Raw genomic sequence first — 21,288 nt, forward strand, 5'->3', positions numbered from 1 at the left:
TAAAGATAAGTTGATTCTGAAATACTGTGTTGCTTCTGAAATATTGTGGATCTAGTTAATTTCTAGTTTAAATATTTGTTTAATATATGCGCTTATGCTTATGTTTCGAATTTATGCAAATCTATAATATTTTTGGGTGCGCGCATTGGTTGTCTCTATTAAATGTTTGCTTAAAGACCGTAAGAAATAGATTTGATCTACAATAAACACAATATTAATAAGTAGAAAGGATTTTCCTTGTTCCAGATCTACGCAGAAGCAGAGTGGCCCGTGGCCATAGAGAAGTGCGCGAATCCTCCAGACCACATCAAGACATCCCAAGGGTGTGGAAACTTGGTTCCAGCATCCTCCCCTGCTACCTCGTGTGAGACCTCAGTTTGCGCTCTGTAGGCTCTTGCCGAAAGGGCCGATAGCTGCATTATTTGTTTGGATAATAACTCTTCTGAACTTGGGTCAGGCCCCAATAAGCCAACAAATGGTTTTGTTGCCGGGACCAGATCTGCCTAAGGGATGTCTGATATTGGGACGTTGGAACCCTACGAAGAAAGAATCTAAGGATTGGTTGAATCCGGAGCGATACGAGTTCACAGTAGGTCCTAGTATACCAATGAGAAAACCAAAGGATGACCATGACGAGCGTGATCTAGTTGCTAGTATTCAAAGGAGCGGGAAGTGAAGATCTAGAACAATTTTGGTTCGTGGTAAGGGTAGTTTGTGAAGCACATGGAGTTACAGACAATAACATCAAAAAGGCTACCCTAGTTAGCAAGCTACAGGATCGCGTGCTGACATGGTACATAAAGTATTCGAGCGATCACCCCAATGCGGGAATAGAAGAGATCCGAGATGAATTGAGAAAAGAATTTAGCCGACTGAAATCAGAAACATGGTTGACCATAGGGTTCAAGGATATCGTAATGATGCCTGGTGAAACTCTGTGGGATCTAGATCAGATATTGAAAAGTACAATCTGCGAGGCAAACATGACACTGTCATATGCGCAACAGTGCATGTGCTTTGTGGTGTCATTGACACCACATCTGAGGACGGCGCTGTCACAACAAAAGATCTCAACCCAAGCTGGAGCATTAGAGATAGAAATGAGATTTCATGAAACTCCAATACAGGACCCGGGGTTGGGAGTTCAGCAAATCCATGCACAAATAAAAAACATGTGTTCAGAAATGCAGAATTTAAAAAAAGAAAAGGCACCTTGCCCAGAAGCACGAGAGGAAGTTTGGTGTATAAAGTGTAGAAACTAGGGTCAAAATAAGGATCATTGTCCGGTCTATGTGAACTATGTAGCAACAGGGGGACCAACACTATTGCAGCCAGAGGTACAAGCAGGGCCAAGCACGGCACCCTCGCTCTGGTGTGCAATCTGTCAGGTGGGAGGAAAGCACAACATAGACAATTGTCATCTACTGCCAAAATTTAACCAGACCCCCCAGCAACTATTTTGTAACTTTTGCCGATCGGTGGGCCACGAGGAGCAAGACTACCGTAGTTATCAATTATTGATGGACCAGTCACCTGCCTACAGAATGTAGAATGAAGCGTGAGGTCAGGATCTAGCTGTGGCGATAGCATGTGGTGGGTTCCAAAGACGTGGACGAGGACGGGGAGGAATGGGGCTAGGAAGGGGTCGCAGGCAGCTAATCTGTTACAACTACAGAGGACCAGGACACTACGCACGGGACTATACCAACCTGACCAGAATATCGTGCCTTTACTGTGAGTAGTTCGATCATGAAATGATAGATTGCCCCACATTAAAAGCACAGATACATGAGAAGAGGGAACCACAACCTACAGCGATGCAGAACGTCCAAATGATGAGGACCAAACCATGCGAGGAATACCCCAACATAAACATGGTGCTCAGAAGTGGCATAGCTATAGGTGAAGATAAGAGGAAAGTAACCAAGGACGATGCCGGGGTTCTCAAGGAGATAGATCTGGAAGCTAGGAAGAGCTTCGCAGAAGTCTCTACCCCAGGTGGTAAGGATCAACCCAAATAAGAAAGGGATCACTCAATGCTAACTACCTTTTTAGAGACATGCATGAAATTGCTTCGTGACAATAGGGTGGTTAAAGGATTACAAGAATTGATAACTAGGTACGCAGGGTTGGATGAACCCGTGTGGTCCGAAAATTGGGAAAACAGGCGTCACAGAATGGGCAGGAAATGCGATTAGTGGCGTAGATTTGCGACTATGAGATGGATCAGATCATTCTGGACTTGGGCTTAGATGCAATGCACTACCAAACAGACTTGGGAATGCATGGGCAAGCCCACATTGCAATGGTCTCCTATTCAATTGTGGATGGCGAATCAACAGAAGATCCTGCCCATGGGAAGACTGCAAGGAATTACAGTAGATATAGAAGGCATGAGAACCCGCAAGGACTTTGAGGTAATAAAAATCGTGGATGAAAGTAACCCTTACCTTGCGTTGTTAGGGATAGATTGGGCCACAGATATGAATGGGGTTATTAATTCAAAGAAGTGTAAAATGATATTTGAGAAGAAGTCACTCCGTGTAGTCATTCCGCTAGACTTGGCAGAGGGACCGCATTACACTAAACCTGTGCGTGACAAAGGAAGTGATGATGAATTAGATTGTAGCTACAAAATTACTGCACAAAATCAAGATTGGGTCAATCCAACGATAGAAGGAACAATATCATGGGGGCATGTAGAGCCCTGCACTGAAGATTCAGATGAGGAGGATGAACGGAGTAACCACATTAAATTGCAACATGATGACTAAGTCGTTGTATTGCGTCAGAGCTCAGGATCACGAACTACCGATGTATGACGAGCTGACACCAGTAGACAAATTCCTGACTAGATTTGAAAGCACGGTTCAAGAACACCAACAGTTTGATGGGTTGAGATGGGCATTGTGCACGATGCCTGCGCGTTGGTGGGGCACACATGAAGGAACCTTCAGTGATTGGCACGAAAGTAGGTGCATGATGCAGATAAGATTTGGGAAGTCGAAGCTATGAATAATCGAGAAATACGATGGATGAGATGACCCGTGTAGGCACCTTACTAGATGGGTCCAGGCCTATGGAGAAGAGCCTCAACCAGAGTGGGTACATTTATTTCATTATACCCTGGATGTCATTCCAAGGAACTGGTATACCGAAACTGACCTCCAACATGGCACAAGCGAGTGGGATATCTTGCACAAAGGCTTTTGTTAATGTTCATCTTTGAAGATCAATGGATGGATATGGTGGACAACGCATTGCAGATGGTCAAAGCTGCTATTTTCAAAATACCATTGGAACCAGAAGAAGTCATGCAGCCAGATTGGTCACGAGAGTTGCGCCAGGCCCTGGAATGTTACAATGTGTAGGTAGAAGATGATGAGGACGGCCCTAGGAACATCAATATTCCAGAAACAAAGGGGAGTCAAAAGGTTCGCAGACCAGAAATTGAGGATCCTGACATCATGGCATTGCTGAAAATGAAACAAGTAAACATCGGAATGGAGGATGAGCCAAAGTATGCAACACTTGGGGACTATTGGGATGATGCCACGGTGGAAAAATTCGTCAAACTGCTTTGAGAATATCAAGACTTATTGTCGACTAAAATCATGGAGTTAAAAGGGATTCTCGGTGACCTAGGAATGATGAAGATAACCTTGAAGCCAAATGCGAAGCCAGTGAAGTAGCAGCCTTACCGGTTTAATCCAAAATACAAAGTGAAGGTCCGTGAAGAATTGGACAAGATGCTTGCAGTAGGAATAATTGAACTAGTGGAAGAGTCCGACTGGGTAAGTCCTATGGTTGTGTAGGAGAAAAAATAGAAAGGTGAAATTCGCATCTGCGTGGATCTTTGGAAGCTCAATGATGCATGTGTTAACGATCCATTTCTGATGCCATTTACAAACGAGGTACTGGAAAATGTGGGAGGACAGGAAGCCTACTCCTTTATGGACAGCTTCTCGAGGTACCACCAAATCAAGATTGGGCTAGAGGATAGTAGTAAAACAACGTTTGCTACAGAATGGGGCTGCTTTCAGTATACGGTGATGCCCTTTGGACTAAAGAATGTGCCGGAGATATTCTCGCATGTCATGGTAGTTTCCTTTAAAGAATTCATACATAAGTTCTTAGAGGTATATCTTGATGATTGGACTGTGTTTGGGCTAGTTAAGAAGCATACCGTGAGCTTACAGTTAATGCTAGATACATGTCGACGACACCATATTGTGCTAAACCTAAAGAAGTGTACTTTCCTCTTCCCCTTCAAAGACTTGCTTAGCCATTTGGTCTGTAGGAAAGGCCTCATGGTGGATCTGGTAGAGATTGTTGTTATACTCAACCTACAAGTGTCGCGAAGTGTCGAGCAGCTTCGCACCACACTAGGACACACTGGGTACTACAAGAAATTCATTAAGAGCTATGCGCAGATCATGGCACTGATGGAACAATTATTTAAGAAGGACACTACTTATTTCTAGAATGAGGAATGTAACAAAAGTCTAAAAACACTCAAGGAAAAGATGGCATCAGCTCCTATCTTGGTCTTTCCAAAATGGGACATCGAATTTCACGTACATGTTGACGCGTCATGTATTTCATTGGGCACAATACTCACACAGGAAGGGGTGGAAGGAATTGATCACCCAATCACATTCACAAGTCAATGATTATCCAAAGCTGAGAAGAACTACTCCACTACAAATTAGGAGGGACTAGCGATGGTGTACGTGCTCCAGAAATACTGCCACTACCTACTTGGAGGACACTAGATGTATACTGATTACTCTGCACTCAAATACCTAGTCAACAAGCCTGTGTTGGGGGGGTTCATTTATAGATGGTTGTTATTATTTCAAGAGTATAATTTTGAAGTCATCATAAAGCCAAATGTCTAAACGTAGGCCTAGATCACCTGTCCCGGATTGAGAATGGTGAAGATCCCACAAACTTAGAGGAAGGGATACTAGATGCATAGTTGTATGTAGTACGGGTCATGGATGGCCATTTTGAATATGTAATCCACTTCTTAACCATAGGAACTATGCTGCAGGGATCTTCCATTCAGCAGAAGAAATAATTGGTGATACGCGTAGCAGATTTTACTGTTATTGCAGGGCACCTCTACAAAATGGGAAACAATGAAATATTATGTAGATATGTACTTGAATTCGAGTGAAGATAGATCCTGGCCAAAGCACATGGGGGGCTTGTCGGAGGACATTATGCGGGTCGTGCTACAGCACAGAAGATTCTTCATGCTGGACTATGGTGGCCAACTCTACATCAAGACTCGAAAGTGTACTGTAGGGCTTGCGACGTATGTCAATGGACTGGGAAACCATCACAGAGGGATGAAATGCTGCTCAAGCCACAGATGATGCTACAACCATTTGAAAAATGGGCAATTGATTTTGTGGGGCCTATCACACCTCCAAGAAAGACGGGGGCATGCTATATCATCACGACGACAAAATACTTGACCCAATGGGTGGAAGCACAGTCGGTTAAAGACCGTATGCTATGAAATTCTTGTTTGAGAATGTGTTAATGCGATTTGGATTCCAAAAACCTAATGAGAAACCATGGAACGCATTTTCTAAATGAGACTATCAGCACGCTCACTGAGGAATTTCAGATATATCATCAGCAGAGTACACCGTATCATCTACAAGAAAACGAGACCATTGAAGCATTTAACAAAATTTTGGAGACAACATTGACCAAGGTATGTAATGTGCAGCACAATGATCGGGAATTGCACATCTCTGTTATGCTATGGGCATATCAAACAACATGCAAGAAGCTGGCAGGCCAGACCCCTTTCTAGTTAGTCTATGGAAAGGAAGCTGTCATGCTAATGGAGTACATTGTTCCTAGTTTATGAATAGCAACAACGACAGGTATGGTAGACTACTGAGCATTAGAAGAAAGGATCGTACAATTGGAGGAACTTGAAGAGGAGCGATTTGTGGTAGGATTTCATCAATAAGTACAAAAGTAGTGAGAAAAATCTTGGCATGATCGACATATCAAAATGCACATGTTCAAAGCCAATGATCTCATGTTCCTATATGACAGCAAGTTCGAGAAATTCCCTGGAAAGCTCCGCATGCACTGGTTAGGACCCTATGTAGTCAAAGAAGTTATAGATGGAGGCACAGTCTAGCTTTCCAAGCTCAATGGAGACCCCTTCCCAGGAAGAGTAAATGGTAGCCACCTGAAGCTCTACATGGGTGGGCTTACTGCCTGACTAACCATCCGAAGGACTATCTCACCACTCCAGCCAGTTGAAAGAGAGCACGGGATGTTAAAGTAGTCTAGGAAGCAGCTACACGACAATCGGGGTGTGCATAGATTTGATCTGTCACTGGGGTCGCAGTTGCACGGAAAGGACTGCGCTGCTACGTTGACGAGAAGAGAGGTGACCATTGTTGTCACTATTCATGACAAGATGTCTGAGTTATGGCAAAAGGGAGTGGGCAGTGGGCAATTAAGAGATGGGGTACGAGCCAGATCTGAAACAATCTATTGCAGGCTTAGCATGAGGGCACTAGAAAAGGCAGGAGCCAATGAATTTGAATTTCAAGACACTTATAAATCATGGGGGGCATCCACTAAATGAGTTATGCTTCTAAGAATAGTATGCTATTATGCCATCCTGCCGCTATGGAACTATTCTTTATCTACACTCAAAGAGTAAGCCCGAGGATTGTGATATGGCCATTAGAGATGCCGAGCATTCTAAAGAGGATGGTGTTGACAGCTACTGGCACTGCGTAGAGTTCAACATCATCGGTAGGGGAGGTGCTAAAAATTTGTAGACATGAAGCAGACCTAGTCCGGATGTTGCTGCCTCACCCATGGGCTAATTGGCGCACCATAAAAGATAAGGGAATGACTGTAAGCACTGACACAAATGTTGGAATTACAGTTAACAAGTCATCTCATATGCACCTCGAAGACTGGGATCTCACGGACAACAACAATGGTCTTGCAAAATTGCAACACAAGCTGCAGCAAACAGTGTGCATAGACACTACAAAATTGGAAAATGGCTGCATTGGTACGAGAATTTCCTATATGCGACACCCCATCTCGAGCTAAAATCCTATGAGGGGGTGTTCTATTTAACCAAGTAGAGCATAATGAGCATTATCGGTTGCATGAAATGGTAGTGACAATGGAGCAGGAGCTGGAAGAAACGTTGCAGGAGACAAAGAGGGAGCTGCAGAATGAAGTGCATCACTTAGAGGAAGGTGAACCATGGAGCCTAGGTAGCGCGTATTTCCGTACTGACAAGTGGCTCGGGACGAGTCACGATGATTGTGTTGGGGGCTTGTTTGGTAGCGGAGGTCTTGCGTAACAGTTTTGGGGCTTAAAGCCTAGAAGACATGATAACAATATTGTAAATCTTTGAGATATGTGAAGTGCGAAATGTAATAGGACAGTCAAAGGGTTGTCTGCCCAAGAAATAATATAGAATAATAGGAACTAAGTCGGCCTTCCCATGGTTCGTGGACCATGGGAATGTATAAATAGAGCGAGGCTCTAAGGGTAAAGTTTAGTTAGTGTTTTGGATGAATATTGGTGTTATGGTTGGCTAAATACAGTGTTTTCTGCGTTTGTAAGTTCGGGTCAAGGGTGTTGGTAGATAGATAGAGGCTCTGCGACTGTGTGCACAGAGGCCTGGTAGAGTCAACAGCTGTGTGTGGGGACCCCTGCAGCTGAGTGCGCATGGAGGATCTGGTTGTATTAGCAAGGAATTGAATAAAGATAAGTTGATTCTGAAATGTTGTGTTGCTTCTGAAATATTGTGGATCTGGTTAATTTCTGGTTTAAATATCTATTTAATATGTGTGCTTATGCTTATGTTCCGAATTTATGCAAATCTATAATATTTCTGGGTGCGCGCATTGGTTGACTCTATTAAATGTTTGGTTAAAGACTGTAAGAAATAGATCTAATCTACAATAAACACAGTATTAATAAGTAGAAAGGATTTGCCTTGTTTCGTATCTAGCTTTGTATTTACCCAGATCGTCTTAAGTGTTTGATAACTTTAACATGCAACAGGATATTCTTCATGTAAACAGTTATTATTACTTGTGTCCATACAATAAGATAAATCATGTAAAATTGTGCATCAATATAGTATTAATTCATAAACCAATCATTTATCATAGCATAAAGTCACATTCATTCATAACATAAATAGATAGACAAAACACATGAATTGTTGGAATAATTTGTTTATTAATGATTCAGTTCTTCTTACAGAATCAAGACTTCCCTATGCACTTAGCTATAGGGGTTTGCACACTTAGTTGTGGACTCTACTCTAGGCCTCTATGCACATAGCTGTAGAGCCTCTCTTCTACTCTAAGACTTCTTCACTCTTACTCTTAATGACTCATTACATTCATCTTCATTCTTCGTTACTTACTTTTGACTCTCTAAGACTCTCCTTTTTATACAATCCCATGGTTGCAGAACATGGGTAGGCCTATACAAGCCAACACAACTTACATACAAGAAGGGTTAAAACCATTTATGACACTTTACTATATACACGCTCTGCAACCGCAACTTGCAGAGACTTTACACTTTTTACAATAAAACTTGGGCTTTTTGCCCCAAAACATGGGCTTTTTCCCCAAAATTGACCCTAGGGGATCCTGTCCCAAATCTTCCATACATGTATCTATAATAAATGAGACAGATGTGTTGGGTAGTGGAGGTCCCGTGTAATAGTTTTGGGGCTTAAAGCCTAGAAGATAGGATAATAATATTGTAAATCTCTGAGATATGCGGAGCGCGAAATGTAATAGGACGAGTCAAAGGGTTGTCCGCCTAAGAAATAATATAGAATAATAGGAAGTAAGTCAGCCTGCCCATGGTCCATGGACCATGGGAATGTATAAATAGAGCGAGGCTCTAAGGGTAGAATTCGGTTAGTGTTTTGGATGAATCTTGGTGTTATGGATGGGTAAAAACAATGTTTTCTACGTCTGTAAGTTCAGGTCAAGGGTGTGGTAGATAGATAGAGGCTCTGCATCTGTGTGCACAGAGGCCTGGTAGAGTCCGCAAATGTGTGTGCAGACCCCTGCAGCTGAGTGTGCAGGGTGGATGTGGTTGTATTGGCAAGGAATTAAATAAAGATAAGTTGATTCTGAAATACTGTGTTGCTTCTGAAATATTGTGGATCTAGTTAATTTCTACTTTAAATATCTGTTTAATCTATGCTCTTATGCTTATGTTTCGAATTTATGCAAATCTATAATATTTTTGGGTGCGCGCATTGGTTGTCTCTATTAAATGTTTGCTTAAAGACCGTAAGAAATAGATTTGATCTACAATAAACACAATATTAATAAGTAGAAAGGATTTTCCTTGTTCCAGATCTACGCAGAAGCAGAGTGGCCCGTGGCCATAGAGAAGTGCGCGAATCCTCCAGACCACATCAAGACATCCCAAGGGTGTGGAAACTTGGTTCCAGCATCCTCCCCTGCTACCTCGTGTGAGACCTCAGTTTGCGCTCTGTAGGCTGTTGCCGAAAGGGCCGATAGCTGCGGGATTTGTTCGGATAATAACTCTTCTGAACTTGGGTCAGGCCCCAATAAGCCAACAAATGGTTTTGTTGCCTGGACCAGGATCTGCCTAAGGGATGTCTAATATTGGGACATTGGAACCCTACGAAGAAAGAATCTAAGGATTGGTTGAATCCGGAGCGATACGAGTTCACAGTAGGTCCTAGTATACCAATGAGAAAACCAAAGGATGACCATGACGAGCGTGATCTAGTTGCTAGTATTCAAAGGAGCGGGAAGTGAAGATCTAGAACAATTTTGGTTCGTGGTAAGGGTAGTTTGTGAAGCACATGGAGTTACAGACAATAACATCAAAAAGGCTACCCTAGTTAGCAAGCTACAGGACCGCGTGCTGACATGGTACATAAAGTATTCGAGCGATCACCCCAATGCGGGAATAGAAGAGATACGAGATGAATTGAGAAAAGAATTTAGCCGACCGAAATCAGAAACATGGTTGACCATAGGGTTCAAGGATATCGTAATGATGCCTGGTGAAACTCTGTGGGATCTAGATCAGATATTGAAAAGTACAATCTGCGAGGCAAACATGACACTGTCATATGCGCAACAGTGCATGTGCTTTGTGGTGTCATTGACACCACATCTGAGGACGGCGCTGTCACAACAAAAGATCTCAACCCAAGCTGGAGCATTAGAGATAGAAATGAGATTTCATGAAACTTCAATACAGGACCCGGGGTTGGGAGTTCAGCAAATCCATGCACAAATAAAAAACATGTGTTCAGAAATGCAGAATTTAAAAAAAGAAAAGGCACCTTGCCCAGAAGCACGAGAGGAAGTTTGGTGTATAAAGTGTAGAAACTAGGGTCAAAATAAGGATCACTGTCCGGTCTATGTGTACTATGTAGCAACAGGGGGACCAACACTGTTGCAGCCAGAGGTACAAGCAGGGTCAAGCACGGCACCCTCGCTCTGGTGTGCAATCTGTCAGGTGGGAGGAAAGCACAACATAGACAATTGTCATCTACTGTCAAAATTTAACCAGACCCCCCAGCAACTATTTTGTAACTTTTGCCGATCGGTGGGCCACGAGGACCAAGACTACCGTAGTTATCAATTATTGATGGACCAGTCACCTACCTACAGAATGTAGAATGAAGCGCGAGGTCAGGATCTAGCTGTGGCGATAGCATGTGGTGGGTTCCAAAGATGTGGACGAGGACGGGGAGGAATGGGGCTAGGAAGGGGTCGCAGGCAGCTAATCTGTTACAACTACAGAGGACCAGGACACTACGCACGGGACTGTACCAACCTGATCAGAATATCATGCCTTTACTGTGAGTAGTTCGATCATGAAATGATAGATTGCCCCACATTAAAAGCACAGATACATGAGAAGAGGGAACCACAACCTACAGCGATGCAGAACGTCCAAATGATGAGTACCAAACCATGCGAGGAATACCCCAACATAAACATGGTGCTCAGAAGTGGCATAGCTATAGGTGAAGATAAGAGGAAAGTAACCAAGGACGATGCCGGGGTTCTCAAGGAGATAGATCTGGAAGCTAGGAAGAGCTTCGCAGAAGTCTCTACCCCAGGTGGTAAGGATCAACCCAAACAGGAGAGGGATCCCTCAGTGCTAACTACCTTTTTAGAGACATGCATGAAATTGCTTCATGACAATAGGGTGGTTAAAGGATTACAAGAATTGATAACTAGGTACACAGGGTTGGATGAACCCGTGTGGTCCGAAAATTGGGAAAACAGGCGTCACAGAATGGGCAGGAAATGCGATTAGTGGCGTAGATTTGCGACTATGAGATGGATCAGATCATTCTGGAGTTGGGCTTAGATGCAATGCACTACCAAACAGACTTGGGAATGCATGGGCAAGCCCACATTGCAATGGTCTCCTATTCAATTGTGGATGGCGAATCAACAGAAGATCCTGCCCATGGGAAGACTGCAAGGAATTACAGTAGATATAGAAGGCATGAGCACCCGCAAGGACTTTGAGGTAATAAAAATTGTGGATGAAAGTAACCCTTACCTTGCGTTGTTAGGGATAGATTGGGCCACAGATATGAATGGGGTTATTAATTCAAAGAAGTGTAAAATGATATTTGAGAAGAAGTCACTCCGTGTAGTCATTCTGCTAGACTTGGCAGAGGGACCGCATTACACTAAACCTGTGCATGACAAAGGAAGTGATGATGAATTAGATTGTAGCTACAAAATTACTGCACAAAATCAAGATTGGGTCAATCCAACGATAGAAGGAACAATATCATGGGGGCATGTAGAGCCCTGCACTGAAGATTCAAATGAGGAGGATGAGAGGTGGCATAATCGGTTGAACGGAGTAACCACATTAAATTGCAACATGATGACTAAGTCGTTGTATTGTGTCAGAGCTCAGGATCGCGAACTACCGATGTATGACGAGCTGACACCAGTAGACAAATTCCTGACTAGATTTGAATGCACAGTTCAAGAACACCAACGGTTTGATGGGTTGAGATGGGCATTGTGCACGATGCCTGCGCGTTGGTGGGGCACACATGAAGGAACCTTCAGTGATTGGCACGAAAGTAGGTGCATGATGCAGATAAGATTTGGGAAGTCGAAGCTATGAATAATCGAGAAATACGATGGATGAGATGACCCGTGTAGGCACCTTACTAGATGGGTCCAGGCCTATGGAGAAGAGCCTCAACCAGAGTGGGTACATTTATTTTATTATACCCTGGATGTCATTCCAAGGAACTGGTATACCGAAACCGACCTCCAACATGGCACAAGCGAGTGGGATATCTTGCACAAAGGCTTTTGTTAATGTTCATCTTTGAAGATCAATGGATGGATATGGTGGACAACGCATTGCAGATGGTCAAAGCTGCTATTTTCAAAATACCATTGGAACCAGAAGAAGTCATGCAGCCAGATTGGTCACGAGAGTTGCGCCAGGCCCTGGAATGTTACAATGTGTAGGTAGAAGATGATGAGGACGGCCCTAGGAACATCAATATTCCAGAAACAAAGGGGAGTCAAAAGGTTCGCAGACCAGAAATTGAGGATCCTGACATCATGGCGTTGCTGAAAATGAAACAAGTAAACATCGGAATGGAGGATGAGCCAAAGTATGCAACACTTGGGGACTATTGGGATGATGCCACAGTGGAAAAATTCGTCAAACTGCTTTGAGAATATCAAGACTTATTGTCGACTAAAATCATGGAGTTAAAAGGGATTCTCGGTGACCTAGGAATGATGAAGATAACCTTGAAGCCAAATGCGAAGCCAGTGAAGTAGCAGCCTTACCGGTTTAATCCAAAATACAAAGTGAAGGTCTGTGAAGAATTGGACAAGATGCTTGCAGTAGGAATAATTGAACTAGTGGAAGAGTCCGACTGGGTAAGTCCCATGGTTGTGTAGGAGAAAAAATAGAAAGGTGAAATTCGCATCTGCGTGGATCTTTGGAAGCTCAATGATGCATGTGTTAACGATCCATTTCTGATGCCATTTACAAACGAGGTACTGGAAAATGTGGGAGGACAGGAAGCCTACTCCTTTATGGAGGCACCACCAAATCAAGATTGGGCTAGAGGATAGTAGTAAAACAACGTTTGCTACAGAATGGGGCTGCTTTCAGTATACGGTGATGCCCTTTGGACTAAAGAATGTGCCGGAGATATTCTCGCATGTCATGGTAGTTTCCTTTAAGGAATTCATACATAAGTTCTTAGAGGTATATCTTGATGATTGGACTGTGTTTGGGCTAGTTAAGAAGCATACCGTGAGCTTACAGTTAATGCTAGATACATGTCGACGACACCATATTGTGCTAAACCTAAAGAAGTGTACTTTCCTCGTCCCCTTCAAGGACTTGATTAGCCATTTGGTCTGTAGGAAAGGCCTCATGGTGGATCTGGTAGAGATTGTTGTTATACTCAACCTACAAGTGTCGCGAAGTGTCGAGCAACTTCGCACCACACTAGGACACACTGGGTACTACAAGAAATTCATTAAGAGCTATGCGCAGATCATGGCACTGATGGAACAATTATTTAAGAAGGACACTACTTATTTCTAGAATGAGGAATGTAACAAAAGTCTAAAAACGCTCAAGGAAAAGATGGCATCAGCTCCTATCTTGGTCTTTCCAAAATGGGACATCGAATTTCACGTACATGTTGACGCGTCATGTATTGTATTGGGCACAATACTCACACAGGAAGGGGCGGAAGGAATTGATCACCCAATCGCATTCGCAAGTCAATGATTATCCAAAGCTGAGAAGAACTACTCCACTACAAATTAGGAGGGACTAGCGATGGTGTACGTGCTCCAGAAATACTGCCACTACCTACTTGGAGGACACTAGATGTATACTGATTACTCTGCACTCAAATACCTAGTCAACAAGCCTGTGTTTGGGGGGGTTCATTTATAGATGGTTGTTATTATTTCAAGAGTATAATTTTGAAGTCATCATAAAGCCAAATGTCTAAACGTAGGCCTAGATCACCTGTCCCGGATTGAGAATGGTGAAGATCCCACAAACTTAGAGGAAGGGATACTAGATGCATAGTTTTATGTAGTACGGGTCATGGATGGCCATTTTGAATATGTAATCCACTTCTTAACCATAGGAACTGTGCTGCAGGGATCTTCCATTCAGCAGAAGAAATAATTGGTGATACGCGTAGCAGATTTTACTGTTATTGCAGGGCACCTCTACAAAATGGGAAACAATGAAATATTATGTAGATATGTACCTGAATTCGAGTGAAGATAGATCCTGGCCAAAGCACATGGGGGGCTTGCCGGAGGACATTATGCGGGTCGTGCTACAGCACAGAAGATTCTTCATGCTGGACTATGGTGGCCAACTCTACATCAAGACTCGAAAGTGTACTGTAGGGCTTGCGACGTATGTCAATGGACTGGGAAACCATCACAGAGGGATGAAATGCTGCTCAAGCCACAGATGATGCTACAACCGTTTGAAAAATGGGCAATTGATTTTGTGGGGCCTATCACACCTCCAAGAAAGACGGGGGCATGCTATATCATCACGACGACAAAATACTTGACCCAATGGGTGGAAGCACAGTCGGTTAAAGACCGTATGCTATGAAATTCTTGTTTGAGAATGTGTTAATGCGATTTGGATTCCAAAAACCTAATGAGAAACCATGGAACGCATTTTCTAAATGAGACTATCAGCACGCTCACTGAGGAATTTTAGATATATCATCAGCAGAGTACACCGTATCATCTACAAGAAAACGGGACCATTGAAGCATTTAACAAAATTTTGGAGACAACATTGACCAAGGTATGTAATGTGCAGCACAATGATCGGGATTTGCACATCTCTGTTATGCTATGGGCATATCAAACAACATGCAAGAAGCTGGCAGGCCAGACCCCTTTCTAGTTAGTCTATGGAAAGGAAGCTGTCATGTTAATGGAGTACATTGTTCCTAGTTTATGAATAGCAACAACGACAGGTATGGTAGACTACTAAGCATTAGAAGAAAGGATCGTACAATTGGAGGAACTTGAAGAGGAGCGATTTGTGGTAGGATTTCATCAATAAGTACAAAAGTAGTGAGAAAAATCTTGGCATGATCGACATATCAAAATGCACATGTTCAAAGCCAATGATCTCATGTTCCTATATGACAGCAAGTTCGAGAAATTCCCTGGAAAGCTCCGCATGCACTGGTTAGGACCCTATGTAGTCAAAGAAGTTATAGATGGAGGCACAGTCTAGCTTGCCAAGCTCAATGGAGACCCCTTCCCAGGAAGAGTAAATGGTAGCCACCTGAAGCTCTACATGGGTGGGCTTACTGCCTGACTAACCATCCGAAGGATAGTCTCACCACTCCAGCCAGTTGAAAGAGAGCGCGGGATGTTAAAGTAGTCCAGGAAGCAGCTACACGACAATCGGGGTGTGCATAGATTTGATCTGTCACTGGGGTCGCAGTTGCACGGAAAGGACTGCGCTGCTACGTTGACGAGAAGAGAGGTGACCATTGTTGTCACTATTCATGACAAGATGTCTGAGTTATGGCAAAAGGGAGTGGGCAGTGGGCAATTAAGAGATGGGGTACGAGCCAGATCTGAAACAATCTGTTGCAGGCTTAGCATGAGGGCACTAGAAAAGGCAGGAGCCAATGAATTTGAATTTCAAGACACTTATAAATCATGGGGGGCATCCACTGAATGAGTTATGCTTCTAAGAATAGTATGCTATTATGCCATCCTGCCGCTATGGAACTATTCTTTATCTACACTCAAAGAGTAAGCCCGAGGATTGTGATATGGCCATTAGAGATGCCGAGCATTCTAAAGAGGATGGTGTTGACAGCTACTGGCACTGCGTAGAGTTCAACATCATCGGTAGGGGAGGTGCTAAAAATTTGTAGACATGAAGCAGACCTATTCCGGATGTTGCTGCCTCACCCATGGGCTAATTGGCGCACCATAAAAGATAAGGGAATGACTGTAAGCAATGAGAAAAATGTTGGAATTACAGTTAACAAGTCATCTCATATGCACCTCGAAGACTGGGATCTCACGGACAACAACAATGGTATTGCAAAATTGCAACACAAGCTGCAGCAAACAGTGTGCATAGACACTACAAAATTGGAAAATGGCTGCATTGGTACGAGGATTTCCTATATGCGACACCCCATCTCGAGCTAAAATCCTATGAGGGGGTGTTCTATTTAACCAAGTAGAGCAGAATGAGCATTATCGGTTGCATGAAGTGGTAGTGACAATGGAGCAGGAGCTGGAAGAAACGTTGCAGGAGACAAAGAGGGAGCTGCAGAATGAAGTGCATCACTTAGAGGAAGGTGAACCATGGAGCCTAGGTAGCGCGTATTTCCGTACTGACAAGTGGCTCGGGACGAGTCACGATGATTGTGTTGGGGGCTTGTTTGGTAGCGGAGGTCTTGTGTAACAGTTTTGGGGCTTAAAGCCTAGAAGACATGATAACAATATTGTAAATCTTTGAGATATGTGAAGTGCGAAATGTAATAGGACAGTCAAAGGGTTGTCTGCCCAAGAAATAATATAGAATAATAGGAACTAAGTCGGCCTTCCCATGGTTCGTGGACCATGGGAATGTATAAATAGAGCGAGGCTCTAAGGGTAAAGTTTAGTTAGTGTTTTGGATGAATATTGGTGTTATGGTTGGGTAAATACAGTGTTTTCTGCGTTTGTAAGTCCGGGTCAAGGGTGTTGGTAGATAGATAGAGGCTCTGCGACTGTGTGCACAGAGGCCTGGTAGAGTCAGCAGCTGTGTGTGGGGACCCCTGCAGCTGAGTGCGCATGGAGGATCTGGTTGTATTAGCAAGGAATTGAATAAAGATAAGTTGATTCTGAAATGTTGTGTTGCTTCTGAAATATTGTGGATCTGGTTAATTTCTGGTTTAAATATCTGTTTAATCTGTGTGCTTATGCTTATGTTCCGAATTTATGCAAATCTATAATATTTCTGGGTGCGTGCATTGGTTGACTCTATTAAATGTTTGGTTAAAGACTGTAAGAAATAGATCTAATCTACAATAAACATAGTATTAATAAGTAGAAAGGATTTGCCTTGTTCCGTATCTAGCTTTGTATTTACCCAGATCGTCTTAAGTGTTTGATAACTTTAACATGCAACAGGATATTCATCATGTAAACAGTTATTATTACTTGTGTCCATACAATAAGATAAATCATGTAAAATTGTGCATCAATATAGTATTAATTCATAAACCAATCATTTATCATAGCATAAAGTCACATTCATTCATAACATAAATAGATAGACAAAACACATGAATTGTTGGAATAATTTGTTTATTAATGATTCAGTTCTTCTTACAGAATCAAGACTTCCCTATGCACTTAGCTATAGGGGTTTGCACACTTAGTTGTGGACTCTACTCTAGGCCTCTATGCACATAGCTGTAGAGCCTCTCTTCTACTCTAAGACTTCTTCACTCTTACTCTTAATGACTCATTACATTCATCTTCATTCTTCGTTACTTACTTTTGACTCTCTAAGACTCTCCTTTTTATACAATCCCATGGTTGCAGAACATGGGTAGGCCTATACAAGCCAACACAACTTACATACAAGAAGGGTTAAAACCATTTATGACACTTTACTATATACACGCTCTGCAACCGCAACTTGCAGAGACTTTACACTTTTTACAATAAAACTTGGGCTTTTTGCCCCAAAACATGGGCTTTTTCCCCAAAATTGACCCTAGGGGATCCTGTCCCAAATCTTCCATACATGTATCTATAATAAATGAGACAGATGTGTTGGGTAGTGGAGGTCCCGTGTAATAGTTTTGGGGCTTAAAGCCTAGAAGATAGGATAATAATATTGTAAATCTCTGAGATATACAGAGCGCGAAATGTAATAGGACGAGTCAAAGGGTTGTCCGCCTAAGAAATAATATAGAATAATAGGAAGTAAGTCAGCCTGCCCATGGTCCATGGACCATGGGAATGTATAAATAGAGCGAGGCTCTAAGGGTAGAGTTCAGTTAGTGTTTTGGATGAATCTTGGTGTTATGGATGGGTAAAAACAATGTTTTCTACGTCTGTAAGTTCAGGTCAAGGGTGTTGGTAGATAGATAGAGGCTCTGCATCTGTGTGCACAGAGGCCTGGTAGAGTCCGCAAATGTGTGTGCAAACCCCTGCAGCTGAGTGTGCAGGGTGGATGTGGTTGTATTGGCAAGGAATTAAATAAAGATAAGTTGATTCTGAAATACTGTGTTGCTTCTGAAATATTGTGGATCTAGTTAATTTCTAGTTTAAATATCTGTTTAATCTATGCGCTTATGCTTATGTTTCGAATTTATGCAAATCTATAATATTTTTGGGTGCCCGCATTGGTTGTCTCTATTAAATGTTTGCTTAAAGACCGTAAGAAATAGATTTGATCTACAATAAACACAATATTAATAAGTAGAAAGGATTTTCCTTGTTCCAGATCTACGCAGAAGCAGAGTGGCCTGTGGCCATAGAGAAGTGCGCGAATCCTCCAGACCACATCAAGACATCCCAAGGGTGTGGAAACTTGGTTCCAGCATCATCCCCTGCTACCTCGTGTGAGACCTCAGTTTGCGCTCTGTAGGCTGTTGCCGAAAGGGCCGATAGTTGCGGGATTTGTTTGGATAATAACTCTTCTGAACTTGGGTCAGGCCCCAATAAGCCAACAAATGGTTTTGTTGCCGGGACCAGGATCTGCCTAAGCGATGTCTAATATTGGGACATTGGAACCCTACGAAGAAAGAATCTAAGGATTGGTTGAATCCGGAGCGATACGAGTTCACAGTAGGTCCTAGTATACCAATGAGAAAACCAAAGGATGACCATGACAAGCGTGATCTAGTTGCTAGTATTCAAAGGAGCAGGAAGTGAAGATCTAGAACAATTTTGGTTCGTGGTAAGGGTAGTTTGTGAAGCACATGGAGTTACAGACAATAACATCAAAAAGGCTACCCTAGTTAGCAAGCTACAGGACCGCGTGCTGACATGGTACATAAAGTATTCGAGCGATCACCCCAATGCGGGAATAGAAGAGATCCGAGATGAATTGAGAAAAGAATTTAGCCGACCGAAATCAGAAACATGGTTGACCATAGGGTTCAAGGATATCGTAATGATGCCTGGTGAAACTCTGTGGGATCTAGAGCAGATATTGAAAAGTACAATCTGCGAGGCAAACATGACACTGTCATATGCGCAACAGTGCATGTGCTTTGTGGTGTCATTGACACCACATCTGAGGACGGCGCTGTCACAACAAAAGATCTCAACCCAAGATGGAGCATTAGAGATAGAAATGAGATTTCATGAAACTCCAATACAGGACCCGGGGTTGGGAGTTCAGCAAATCCATGCACAAATAAAAAACATGTGTTCAGAAATGCAGAATTTAAAAAAAGAAAAGGCACCTTGCCCAGAAGCACGAGAGGAAGTTTGGTGTATAAAGTGTAGAAACTAGGGTCAAAATAAGGATCACTGTCCGGTCTATGTGAACTATGTAGCAACAGGGGGACCAACACTATTGCAGCCAGAGGTACAAGCAGGGCCAAGCACGGCACCCTCGCTCTGGTGTGCAATCTGTCAGGTGGGAGGAAAGCACAACATAGACAATTGTCATCTACTGCCAAAATTTAACCAGACCCCCCAGCAACTATTTTGTAACTTTTGCCGATCGGTGGGCCACGAGGAGCAAGACTACCGTAGTTATCAATTATTGATGGACCAGTCACCTACCTACAGAATGTAGAATGAAGCGCGAGGTCAGGATCTAGCTATGGCGATAGCATGTGGTGGGTTCCAAAGACGTGGACGAGGACGGGGAGGAATGGGGCTAGGAAGGGGTCGCAGGCAGCTAATCTGTTACAACTACAGAGGACCAGGACACTACGCACGGGACTGTACCAACCTGACCAGAATATCGTGCCTTTACTGTGAGTAGTTCGATCATGAAATGATAGATTGCCCCACATTAAAAGCACAGATACATGAGAAGAGGGAACCACAACCTACAGCGATGCAGAACGTCCAAATGATGAGGACCAAACCATGCGAGGAATACCCCAACATAAACATGGTGCTCAGAAGTGGCATAGCTATAGGTGAAGATAAGAGGAAAGTAACCAAGGACGATGCCGGGGTTCTCAAGGAGATAGATCTGGAAGCTAGGAAGAGCTTCGCAGAAGTCTCTACCCCAGGTGGTAAGGATCAACCCAAACAGGAGAGGGATCCCTCAATGCTAACTATCTTTTTAGAGACATGCATGAAATTGCTTCGTGACAATAGGGTGGTTAAAGGATTACAAGAATTGATAACTAGGTACGCAGGGTTGGATGAACCCGTGTGGTCCGAAAATTGGGAAAACAGGCATCACAGAATGGGCAGGAAATGCGATTAGTGGCGTAGATTTGCGACTATGAGATGGATCAGATCATTCTGGACTTGGGCTTAGATGCAATGCACTACCAAACAGACTTGGGAATGCATGGGCAAGCCCACATTGCAATGGTCTCCTATTCAATTGTGGATGGCGAATCAACAGAAGATCCTGCCCATGGGAAGACTGCAAGGAATTACAGTAGATATAGAAGGCATGAGCACCCGCAAGGACTTTGAGGTAATAAAAATCGTGGATGAAAGTAACCCTTACCTTGCGTTGTTAGGGATAGATTGGGCCACAGATATGAATGGGGTTATTAATTCAAAGAAGTGTAAAATGATATTTGAGAAGAAGTCACTCCGTGTAGTCATTCGCTAGACTTGGCAGAGGGACCGCATTACACTAAACCTGTGCGTGACAAAGGAAGTGATGATGAATTAGATTGTAGCTACAAAATTACTGCACAAAATCAAGATTGGGTCAATCCAACGATAGAAGGAACAATATCATGGGGGCATGTAGAGCCCTGCACTGAAGATTCAGATGAGGAGGATGAAGGAAGTAACCACATTAAATTGCAACATGATGACTAAGTCGTTGTATTGTGTCAGAGCTCAGGATCGCGAACTACCGATGTATGACGAGCTGACACCAGCAGACAAATTCCTGACTAGATTTGAAAGCACCGTTCAAGAACACCAACGGTTTGATGGGTTGAGATGGGCATTGTGCACGATGCCTGCGCGTTGGTGGGGCACACATGAAGGAACCTTCAGT

At 43.1% G+C, this 21,288-nt stretch overlaps 1 pseudogene; it reads left to right on the top strand.

The window, feature by feature from the left end:
- The first annotated feature begins 6,656 nt into the window (after nucleotides 1–6,656).
- LOC149220076 (putative glucose-6-phosphate 1-epimerase pseudogene) overlaps nucleotides 6,657–21,288 on the top strand; it is a 36,011-nt pseudogene continuing 21,379 nt past the window's right edge.

This window comes from Pinus tabuliformis, chromosome Q, assembly GCF_031772625.1.
Source record: "Pinus tabuliformis cultivar Carrire ecotype Pingquan chromosome Q, CPIR1, whole genome shotgun sequence".
Lineage (NCBI taxonomy): Eukaryota > Viridiplantae > Streptophyta > Pinopsida > Pinales > Pinaceae > Pinus > Pinus tabuliformis.